Source organism: Bos mutus, chromosome 25, assembly GCF_027580195.1.
Source record: "Bos mutus isolate GX-2022 chromosome 25, NWIPB_WYAK_1.1, whole genome shotgun sequence".
NCBI classification, from domain to species: Eukaryota; Metazoa; Chordata; class Mammalia; order Artiodactyla; family Bovidae; genus Bos; species Bos mutus.
The window spans coordinates 29,999,767-30,012,600 of record NC_091641.1 but is presented as its reverse complement, the minus strand read 5'-3'; positions in this window follow the sequence as shown (position 1 = coordinate 30,012,600).

Here is a 12,834-nt window from a genome sequence, read left to right as displayed (position 1 = left end):
CCATTGTCTTTCTCTTTACCGCCTACTCCCACCCCATTGTTTACCATCAGAACTATCCATGTTATCAAATGGGATTTTTTTTCCCCCACAGCCTTTAGAATCACCTATGTGAGTCTATGTGTCTAACTTTTCTGTTAGACTTGCTGATAATCTCTCTCTCCCTCTGTTTTAATTCGGGATATTTAAACTCTCGGGAGAACTAAAGCTACTGCTTTCTCTCATTTTCTAAACTGGGAACGCCAGGGGATCAGCGCAGTGATGGTGATTTGGCCAAGCCCTTAGTTGATTACCACCAGAATTGGTAGTTTGCACTGCATTACATTGATTCAGCCCATCAGCTGTGAACAGTCTGCAGAAGTACTTCTGAAGACCCAATTTCTGCCTATGCACCTGGTCACACTGGTGCAAGCAGAGATCTCCCAGAGACGTATTGATGGTGTGACCTAACAGAGGCGTTTAGAAATCTCAGGCTTCAGTTGAGCAGCTGTGTGACTGTGATGGCTGTTGTTCAGTTCCTAGGTCGTGTCCGACTCTGCGACCCCATGGGCTGTCGCCTGCCAGGCTCTTCTGTCCTCCACTATCTCCCAGAGTTTACTCCTGCTGGCTCAGTGGTAAAGAAACTGCCTGCCAATGCAGGAGACCCAGGTTTGATCCCTGGGTCAGGAAGATCCCCTGGAGAAAGAAATGGCACCCCACTCCAGTATTCCTGCCTGGCAAATCCCATGAATAGAGGAGCCTGGCAGGCTACAGTCCATGAGATGGCAAAAGAATGACTGTGGGCAAGTTGCTTGACTCCAAACTTTTTTACGGTCTGAAATATGGAATGCCTATTGCACAAGGCAGTTATACAGTGGCTGAGACCCTGCACTTCCACTGCAGGGAGTTCTGGTTCAATCCCTGATCAGGGAACTAGAAGCCTGCATGCTGCATGGCCCAGCCATAAATAAATAAACATAAAAATTTTTTAAATAGATTATTCAACTTGTTAAAATAGTGAAACATAGAGTAACTACTATGGACATATGCATTCGTTCAATTTAATTTACTATTGAATAAAATAAATATTTTTGTGATAATAAAATAAATAAACATTTTTAAAAAATGAAATTCAATGAGATCATCATATACAAAAAGTCCAAGCACAGTGAACACTCAATCCTCTTCCCCAAGCCTCAGAAAAATTCAGATCAGATCAGATCAGATCAGTCGCTCAGTCGTGTCCGACTCTTTGCGACCCCATGAATCTCAGCACGCCAGGCCTCCCTGTCCATCACCAACTCCCGGAGTTCACTCAGACTCACGTCCATCGAGTCAGTGATGCCATCCAGCCATCTCATCCTCTGTCGTCCCCTTCTCCTCTTGCCCCCGATCCCTCCCAGCATCAGAGTCTTTTCCAATAAGTCAACTCTTCACATGAGGTGGCCAAAGTACTGGAGTTTCAGCTTTAGTATCATTTTCTTCCAAAGAAATGCCAGGGCTCATCTCCTTTAGAATGGACTGGTTGGATCTCCTTGCAGTCCAAGGGACTCTCAAGAGTCTTCTCCAACACCACTTCTCCAACACAACTTCTCCAACACCAATTGATGCTTTTGAACAACACCAGTTCAAAAGCATCAATTTTTCGGCTCTCAGCCTTCTTCACAGTCCAACTCTCACATCCATATATGACCACAGGAAAAACCATAGCCTTGACTAGATGAACCTTTACGAAAGAGCAATATTGTCATCAACTGTCGATAAGTTCATGGCTATCCATGTCTCTGAGATCAGAAAGCATTTGCATAACTGGCATATCTGGGTCATCAATCAAGCATCATTCTGAGTGAGCTGGAACTGAAAATACAGATGTTAAAAGTGAATCTGGCCTCTTGCAACGAGAGTGTTTCTAGGAATGAATCATTTGTTGTAACGACCTTGAGAAGGTCACTCCAGTGACCAAAGAAAGATATCTTAGTTTCCTCATCTAGGCAAAAGTAACAAATTTGGCTAGACAAGTGTCTATAACACATGTCATTAGCTTGCTTCCTTCTCATTTGAAGCTTCATAAAATCAAAACATAAAACGGTATTCTGTCCATCAGCTACTGGACTATTCCAAGGATTTGGGGAGCACCTCATAAACGGTAAAGCTGGGCCAGTTATCATTTTGTCACTTTTATTCATCTACATTTTTCACTTAGTAGCCTAGCCCGTACTTGCTGGCCATGAATCCATCTTGATCCTCTGGATAAATCTCTAATTGTTATACACACCAAGATTGTTCGGCTTTAATGTCAGCTTTTGTGGTTTGATTATTTATATATATGCTTAAGAAATAACTTATACTGCTAATATCCTCTGGAAAACAAACTTTTCTTTCCTTGCAAATCAGTTGCAATGCCTTCAAGAGGTTACCCACTCCTATGGTTTCAGATGCAAAGGCTTGTAAATGGTTTTATTTTAAATTTTAATGAATTATTCCAGCCTCTAGGAGCTGTGCTAGTGAAGTGGTTGTTAATTCCCCCTGGTAGAGACAATGTGGGCAGACGGAAGGGAGCCACAGTACTGCTGGCTGACTGTGAAAGGCGGAGGAAGGAGAAGGCCCTCGATTATGTCAAGTGGCTCAAATTCCATGCCGAGTCTGTGCGGAATCAGAATGCCTGAAAAAGCCATTCACGCTGCCTGGAAGCTGGAAAAACCACTTAGCAATGATAGCCATCCCTTTGGAGGAAACCTAGTAGAATTAAACCGATTTCAGGGAGAACTTGCCAATTCCCAACAGCAGAAAGACAGCCCATGCTGTGAACCTAGTCATCACCCTCTTGTGTGTGTGCTCAATTGCTCAGCTGTGTCCCACTCTTTGGGACCCCATGGACTGTATTACCCTCCTGGGCATCTCTGACCATCATGGAATTTTCCAGGCAAGAATACTGGAGTGGGTTGCCATTTCCTACTCCAGAGAATCTTCCCGACCCAGGGATGGAACCTGCATCTCTTGTGTCTCCTCCATTGGCAGGTGGATTCTTTACCACTAGCGCTGCCTCAGAAGCCCAGTTGTCCTCTGGTCAAGCACAAATTCCCAAGTTCCATTGGACATCTGGCCCAGTGTGCTGGGCATTGGGTCCATTTGTAGTGGAAGCATTGGTCATTTGATGCTGCAGGAGTATCTGTCATTCAATATCAAGTGTAAATTTCTAAAATCTGATGACAAGGAGGGCAGTCTAACTTCCTCCTCTACAGAAGGCATGGTCTGAGTTTAGCTCTGTTCTCTATCAGCCCTATGAGATTGACCAATAACAAGAAAAATAATCCCTACCCTGAGAGGATCAAGCGTGATATGTCTAAAACCCTTAATACTGGAACTGGTTAGGTGTTCAACACACGTTTCTTTTCAATATTTCCTATGCATATTTTTACATAATTGAGATGGCACTGCATATACAATTTTGTCTGATATAGAAATAAGAATTCAACATCATATTCTATAAGAACTCAAGAATTGGCTCTATTGCTCTAAAAGATGATGTCAGTATAGTTCTGATTTCTTTTTATATAAATGTTTTCTTTTTTCTTCACTATTTTAGCATTTTCTATATGCCACTATATTTTTAAAATTTATTTCATTGAAGTAGAGTTGATTTACAATGTGGTATTAATTTCTTCTGTACAGCAAAGTGATTCAGTTATACATATATACGTATGTATTTGTTTTTATATTCTTTTACATTATGGTTTACTACAAGATATTAAATATAGTTCTCTGTGCTATACAGCAAGACCTTGTTGCTTATCCATTCTATATATAATAATTTCTGCTAACCCCAAACTCCCAATCCATCCCTCCCCAACCCAGTACCCCCTTGGCAACCACAAGTCTGTTTTTTATGTCTGTGGGTCAGCTTCTGCTTTGGCGATAAGTACTGGGCTACCATTTTTCAGTTTTCACTTCAGCCGCTCAGTCGTGTCCAACTCTTTGCGACCCCATGAACCCCAGCACGCCAGGCCTCCCTGTCCATCACCAACTCCTAGAGTCCACCCAAACCCATGTCCATCGAGTCAGTGATGCCATCCAACCATCTCATGGCTTCTTTATCCATTCATCCATTGATGAACATTTAGGTTGCTTCTATGTCCTGGCTTAGCTGTAAATAGTGCTCCTATGAACACTGGGATGCATGTATCTTTCTGAGTTAGAGTTTTCTCTAAATATATGTCCAGGGGTGGGATTTTGTTTTTGAGAGTTCTGATGTTTCCTTTCCTTTGCAGCCTGTTCTTTCTTGCTGATGTGAAATAGCTTGATAAATTTCCTTCAGCTTATTGTGTTAACTGTTTCCTCCCACATTAATTTGTTATTTATTGTATTTTGAAATTCCTCTTCACACTGTTGCTGCTGCTGCTGCTGCTGCTAAGTCGTTTAAGTCGTGTTCAACTCTGTGCGACCCCAGAGACAGCAGCCCACCAGACTCCTGCGTTCCTGGGATTCTCCAGGCAAGAACACTGGAGTGGGTTGCCATTTCCTTCTCCAATGCATGAAAGTGAAAAGTGAAAGTGAAGCCGCTCAGTCATGTCCAACTCCTAATGACCCCATGGACTGTAGCCTACCAGACTCCTCCGTCCATGGGATTTTCCAGGCAAGAGTACTGGAGTGGGTTGCCATTGCCTTCTCCCTTCACACTGTTTAGTTCAGTTCAGTCACTCAGTCATGTCCGACTCTTTGCGACCCCATGAATCGCAGCACGCCAGGCCTCCCTGTCCATCACCAACTTCCGGAGTTCACTCAAACTCACGTCCATCGAGTCAGTGATGCCATCCAGCCATCTCATCCTCTGTCATCCCCTTCTCCTCCTGCCCCCAATCCCTCCCAGCATCAGAGTCTTTTCCAATGAGTCAACTCTTTGCATGAGATGGCCAAAGTATTGGAGTTTCAGCTTTAGCATCATTCCTTCCAAAGAAATGCCAGGGCTCATCTCCTTTAGAATGGACTGGTTGGATCTCCTTGCAGTCCAAGGGACTCTCAAGAGTCCAAAAACCACAGTTCAAAAGCATCAATTCTTTGGTGCTCAGCTTTCTTCACAGTCCAACTCTCACATCCACACTGGAAAAACCATAGCCTTGACTAGACAGACCTTTGTTGGCAAAGTAATGTCTCTGCTTTTCAATATGCTATCTAGGTTGGTCATAATTTTCCTTCCAAGGAGTAAGCATCTTTTAATTTCATGGCTGCAGGCACCATCTGCAGTGACTCCAGAAAGAATGAAGGGATGGAGCCAAAGAAAAAACAATACCCAACTGTGGATGTGACTGGTGATAGAAGGAAGGTCCAATGCTGTAAAGAGCAATGTTGCATAGGAACCTGGAATCTTAGGTCCATGAATCAAGGCAAATTGGAAGTGGTCAAACAGGAGATGGCAAGAGTGAACGTCAACATTCTAGGAATCAGTGAACTAAAATGGACTGGAATGGGTGAATTTAACTCAGATGACCATTATATCTACTACTGCAGACAGGAATCCCTTAGAAGAAATGGAGTAGCCATCATGGTCAACAAAAGAGTCCAAAATGCAGTACTTGGATGCAATCTCAAAAACGACAGAATGATCTCTGTTCGTTTCCAAGGCAAACCATTAAGTATCACAGTAATCCAAGTCTATGCCCCAACCAGTAACGCTGAAGAAGCTGAAGTTGAATGGTTCTATGAAGACCTACAAGACCTTTTAGAACTAACACCCAAAAAAGATGTCCGTTTCATTATAGGGGACTGAAATGCAAAAGTAGGAAGTCAAGAAACACCTGGAGTAACAGACAAATTTGGCCTTGGGATACAGAATGAAGCAGGGCAAAGGCTAATAGAGTTTTGCCAAGAGAATGCACTGGTCATAGCAAACACTCTCTTCCAACAACACAAGAGAAGACTCTACACATGGACACCACCAGATGGTCAACACCGAAATCAGATTGATTATATTCATACTGTTAGGTTTCTTCAAATGTATGGTATTTATTAGCTGCTGTTCATAATCATTGATGAAATCTAAATTGAGCAATGTTGGCCCCAGGAAGTAATTCCTCAGCCCAATTGAAATTTCTCTTCCTCTTGGTAATGAAGGCAGATTTAGATCATAAGTACCTTAATGTCAGTGTTTTTGTAAGAGAAGGGAATGGAGGAAGGGATGGGAGACCAAGTGGAATTTCCTTTAAGATGTGTAAGTGGAGAATGAGTTTTTCACTTTGAATATGTGACCTCTTTGTCTTTCCTTGAAGCTGTAATTTATCTGAGGCACAGTCTCATCTCACTGGCCAAACATCTCTCTCTGGGAGCCTTTGTCAGAATTTCAGGGTCAAAGATGATATGTAAAACATTGTCCTGGGGCCAAATGTCAGATAAAGACCTTCTGCTATGCAGAGCTTGCCTTAATTTCTCTACCTTATAACTACTCACTCTACTAAGAGCCCATGGCCGTTTGTCCTTTATCCCCTCTTCTCCCTTGGTCAGTCCTTTCCAGCCCCTTTTCTCTTCCATCAGGTTGCTTTTGTGGTACCCTTCCCATCTTTCCAGGTCTACTATGGATTTTTAAAAACGTGTGTAATTCTCTTCTGCCATTTCACTGCTGCATACTCAACCAACAAATCTCTATGGACAATTTTATATCTTATTTTCAGTTACCACCTGTCCCCAAGCATTTTCTTTGTCACTAAATGTATTCTGCTGCTGCTGCTGCTCAGTCTCTTCAGTCGTGTCCGACTCTGTTTGACCCCATAGACGGCAGCCCACCAGGCTCCCCCATCCCTGGGATTCTCCAGGCAAGAACACTGGAGTGGGTTGCCATTGCCTTCTCCAGTGCATGAAAGTGAAAAGTGAAAGTGAAGTCGCTCAGTTGTGTCCAACTCTTAGCGACCCCATGGACTGCAGCCTACCAGGCTCCTCCGTCCATGGGATTTTCCACCCATGTAAAAATCAGACTCAAGAAGCCCAAATGAAACAAGCAAACAGCTCTGAGTGAGCCACTTGTCTGAGCAAAATGTAACAGCCGGTTTTTGGTTCTTCCACAATGATGATGAAACAATTAAACCAATATTAGGAAAAAGAGTAACAAGAAGGAACATGTCATTCACAAAGTCCATCTGAGGCATTTAATGTGTTTTTATGTATCCGTAGGGGACAACTGTTGATGAAACATATCTTCCTTCTGCTTAGAACAGCAGAAATTGATGGACAGAATAGATTTTCAAGAAGGTAGTAATGGAATTAGCATATAAGACACATAAACTTCTTGATCTTCTTTATAAAGCCATAAAATGATACTTGCTATGTTTCCCTATTAAAAAGGTGAAGCTGTGGAATTTGTTTGGTTTTTGTTTATATTTTTGTAAGAACTGAGCTAAAGGAATTATGGTCATCAAACAATTAGGAGGTGGGGATAGGTTTGTATCTTTTTTCACTCATTATTTTGTTGATGTACCAATTAAACAAATACAAATTAAGTATTCAGAATGGACACCAAACACTACTCCTACAGTGAAGGAATTCACAGTCTAACAGAAGAGAAGAAAAGTAAGCACATCATTTAGGATACTATAAATTGATCCTACAGTAAGATTAATAGTGTGGTCTATGAGATCCCATAAGAACCTAGTTAAACTGGGGGAAAGAGATGGCTTCTCAAAGGAAGACCAACGGAAGTCAGCAGGACCAGTAGGAAGTAATCAGGTAAAGAGCAAAGGAAAAAATTTTTTAGACAGAATAGATGTTCAAACATTCCGAGGCATTAGTGAGAATTATACGGTCCAACAGAATTGTAAGTAGATCCACATGACTCAGGGCTTCCTAGGTGCTGCTAGTGGTAAAGAACCCGCCTGCCATTGCAGGAGACATGAGACGTGGGTTTGATCCTTTGGTCGGGAAGATCCGCTGGAGGAGGGCTTGGAAACCTACTCCAGTTTTCTTGCCTGGAGAATCCTATGGGCAGAGACTCCTGGTGGGGTACAGTCCATGGGGTGGCAAAGAATCGGACACGACTTAACATCCATGCATGCCACATGACTGAAATAAAGAGTGTGAGAGGAAAAGAGCAAGAAATAATGTTAGAAACGTAAGTCCAACACTTTGATTTGTGCTGAGTTTCTGGCAGAGGGATAGTATGGTCAAGTTAGACTGCAGAATGTAGAATGGATTACAGAGAGCAGGTCTGAAGTCATGGAGACCTCTTAGAAGAGTGTTGTAAAAATCCAGGTGAGCAGTGGTGGTTCCTTTTCACTAAGGCATTGTCAATGTTAAGTGCAGGCAAACCAAAGAGTTCTAGAACTACTTAGTAGTTATAATAAGAAGCTGGTGTTTGCATTTGACAGTGGGGTAAAAGATTGCATCAGTGTGGATATTCTTTCACTGTGATACTCATCCACAGAGATGATGAGTGTGGCTGGGAACAATGATGGCTTTGGGAGAAGATAATACTCAGTTTGGGGCAGGAGGCACCAGTGGCGTATGCAGTGAGTAGCAAGATATGTTCATATGTAGCTCCTGTGGGAAATATGAGCTGCACATTACATCTGGGAGACCTAAATTGTAGTGGCAATTGAAAACATCAGTTTAGTCGCTCAGTTGTGTCTGACTCTTTGGGACCCCATGGACTGCAGCACGCCAGGCTCCCCTGTCCATCACCAACTCCCAGAGCCTGCTCAAATTCATATCCATCGAGTCAGTGATGCCATCCAACCATCTCATCCTCTGTCGCCCCCTTCTCCTGCTGCCTTCAATCTTTCCCAGCATCAGGGTCTTTTCCAAGGAGTCAGTTCTTCGCATCAGGTGGCCAAAGTACTGGAGCTTCAGCTTCAGCATCAGTCCTTCTGATGAAAATTCAGGATTGATTTCCTTGAAAATTGACTGGTTTTATCTCTTTGCAGTCCAGGGAACTCTCAAGAGTCTTTTCCAACACCACAATTCAAAAGCATCAGTCCATTGAAAACATGGGATGAGGTAAAATTCAACCCCAAAGAGAGCATAAAGAGAAAAAATTTCAAAGAGATAAGAAGAAAACTAGATTAGACTGGTGTGTTAGCACAGGCTACCATATAAAATGCCACAGGCTGGGTGGCTTAAATGACAAAAATTTTTCTCACAATTCTGAAGACTGGAAGTCCAAAATCAGGGTGCCCAAATGGTTGGGTTTCTGGTGAGAACTCACCTCCTGCTTCACGGTTGACATACAACCACCTTCTTGCTTGTCTGTACATGGTGGAGGCAGAGAGGTTGGGGGTGGCGGAGTTGGTTTGTTGCTGGATTGCTTTCTGGCAGCACAGAATTTCAGGATGTTTCCCAAATCTTTTCCTTTGATCACCGTAAGCTGCCCAGTTTTCTTTCCAGCCACACAATCCAAAAATTCCCTCTTTTCTTTAAATAGAGTTTGAGTTGTGTTTATGCTCCTAAAATGTTTGAAGACTCCTGACCAATACTGAGATTGTCGGGGTAGAGATGAAGCAAGAACACTGTAATCTGAGGAATCAATAAAAGATGAGAAAGTAAAGTGTGGTTGTTTTGTAAGAGAGTTTCCTTCTTTTCTACAAGAAACATTTACGCTCCTGTGCACTGGGCGATTTAGCATTGACCAGAGATGACAGATCCAATGCAGGACACACAGGAGATATGCATTCAATCCCTGAGTTGGGAAGATCCCCTAGAGAAGGAAATGGCAACCCACTCCAGTATTCTTGCCTGGAGAATCCCATGGAGAGAGGAGCCTGATGGGCTACAGTCCCTGGGGGTCGCAATGAGTCAGACATGACTCATGAATGTATGCACACACAGGTGATACATGTCTATATCTGAGTGTGAATAAACCTCTTTGATAAAAAGTTCTGCTGAACATCAAAATTTAGAGCCTATTTATGGAACGACCTAATCTTCACATCTACAGTATTGCATGTGAAGCAATAATATTGAATTTTTGCTTAACATTGCAAGAGCAAACATTTTCATTTGTGGAAGATGGCCAAAGCAGAACTTCTCCCTGAACTACAACAGTGGTTTGGGGAATGAAGATGTAAACAGAAACACACGTTCCCGACTTGAATCTTCTCCTTGTCATTCTTCCCCATGGTGAGCGTTCACTTATGCTTTTAGCCAAGATGAGCGCACAGAGGATGAAAAGGCACACCATTGTTAGAACCTGGGAGGAGGGAGGCTGATATAGAAACAGACCTTCTGCAACAGGGAACGTGGTATCTTGTGTTGCTGCCAATTAATTAGTGATGAGTTTGTCGTGTTGCCTGTTGCCCAGGATGATTAATCTGAGCCTGAATCCAACTAAACCATTAAGGAAAGTTCACAGCAAGATAAGCTGTGAGTGACAATGTTACCCTTTAGAAGAAGGGGAGCTGACAGAATGAAATGCAACCCCCTCCCTCCCCCTCACTGGCTTCCTGCCTGTCAGGATAAAATCCCTGAGCTCCTGCCGTGACTAAGGGGTTGGGAAGGATGCTTTAGAGTCAGACAAATAGGGACTATGAGAGCTTAAAGGGGCTTTGGGACATCTTGGTGGTACAGTGAATAAGAATCTATCTGCCACTGCAGGGGACATGGGCTCCATTCCTGGTCCGGGAAGATTCCACATGCCACAGGGCAAATAAGTCCATGGGCCACAACTACTGAGCCTGCGTGCTGCAACTATGAAAGCCCGAGTGCTCTGGAACACATGCTCTGCCACGAGAGAAGCCACCACAATGAGAAGTCAATGCACCACAACTAGAGCAGCCCCTGCTCATCACAACTAGAGAAGGCTCCCAGCGACAAAGCCCCAGTACAGCCACAGATAAATAAGTATTACTGGGGACTCGCTTCTCCAACCTGCTCAGCCCACACATGCAGGGGTGGAGATCCAGAAAGTTCACTTCATTTGCTTACAGATCAAGGCTGTATGTTGTCAGGCTCCTTATTTAATTTATATGCAGAGTACATTATGCGAGATGCCAGGCTGGATAAAGCACAAGTTGGAATTAAGATTGTTGGAAGAAATATCAATAACATTAGATATGAAGATGACACCACCCTAATGGCAAAAAGTGAAGAGGAGCTTCATGGAAAATAGATGGGGGAAAAAAGGAAACAGTGACAGACTTTATTTTCTTGGGCTCCAAAATCACTGCGGATGGTGATTGCAGCCATGAAACTAAAAAATGCTTGCTCCTTGGAAGAAAAGCTGTGACAAATCAAGACAGCATATTAAAAAGCAGAAATATTATTTTGCTGACAAATGTCCATCTAGTCAAAGCTATGGTTTTTCCAGTAGTCATGTATGGATGTGAGAGTTGGACCATAAAAGAAGGCTGAGCACCGAAGAACCGATGCTTTTGAACTGTGCTGCTGGAGAAGACTCTTGAGAGTCCCTTGCAAGGAGATCAAACCAGTCAATCCTAAAGGAAATCAGTCCTGAATATTCATTGGAAGGACTGATGCTGAAGCTGAAGCTCCAATCCTTTGGCCACCTGATGCAAACAGCCAACTCATTGGAAAAGACCTTGATGCTGGGAAAGATTGAAGGCAGGAGGAGTAGGGGATAACAGTGGATGAGGTGGTTGGATGGCATCACCAGCTCCATGGACATAAGTCTGAGCAAACTCTGGAAGATAGTGAAGAACAGGGAAGCCTCTCATGCTGCAGTCCATGGAGTCGCAAAGAGTCAGACATGACTGAGCGACTGAACAGCAACAACCCAGCAAGTTGTTGACTGAGCTGGGGATAAAGCTCTTGTCTTTTGACCCTCAGGGTTGTCCCCTTCCTGCTGTAACACAGAATTCTACTTTCACAGCATTTCTTCTACAGAGGAGTGGTATGTGGGCTTCCCCAGTGGCTCAGTGGTAAAGAATCTGCCTGCAGTGCAGGAGACACAGAAGATGTGGGTTTGATCCCTGGATTGGGAAGATCTCCTGAAGGCAAGGCAACCCACTCCTGTGTTCTTGCCTGGAGAATCCCATGGACAGAGGAGCCTGGGCTATAGTCCATGGAGTCACAAAGAGTCAGACAGAACTGAAGCGACTGAGCACACATGCACAGAGACGAGGTATAATGTTGAACACACTCTGAAAGGATACGGGAGTAGAGGCCTGCAGATCTAAGTTCTGGCCCAGTCTCTGGCATCAGTTTACTCTGTAAAGCAGCAGTAAAAGCAGAAGCTGACGGCCAGTGGGGCACCTAGGTTGTCTTCCACGTGGCTGCTCATTCTTCAGTAGGCCAGATCCACTTCCTTCCGTGAGGTTTCAGAGAGGCATTCCATAAGACTGCAAGAACTCTTGATACCTAGACTCCAAAACTTGTACAATATCATTTCCACCACTTTCTAGGAACTTTCCTGGTGGTCCAGTGGTTAAGACTCCACATTCCCAGTGCAAGGGGCATGGGTTTGATCCCTGGTCCAGGAACTAAGATCCCACATGCAGCAATGAAGATTGAAGATCCAGAGTGCTGCAACTAAGACCCAGGGCAACCAAAAAAAAATTTTCTACCGCTTTCTGTGGATCTAAGAAATTTACTGTGCCAACCCAAACCTGAGGTGTGGGGAGACAGACTCCAGCTCTTGCTGAGAGGAGTAGGCAAATTCACATCACCCGGGATCATATGGGATATCACTTATTTTTTTCACTAACCTTTGCAAATCACATCTTTTGTCTCTGGCCGTTTAGGAAATCGAAATTCCCACAAAACAGCCACATAACCCACTAACTCCATTATCCAAATACACTTTATGCATTTTCTCTGGATCATGTTTCTTATAAGTGAAAGTTACTCAGTCATGTTTGACTCTTTGTGACCCCATGGATTGTCTCCAGGCCAGAATACTGGAGTGGGTAGCCTTTCCCTTCTCTG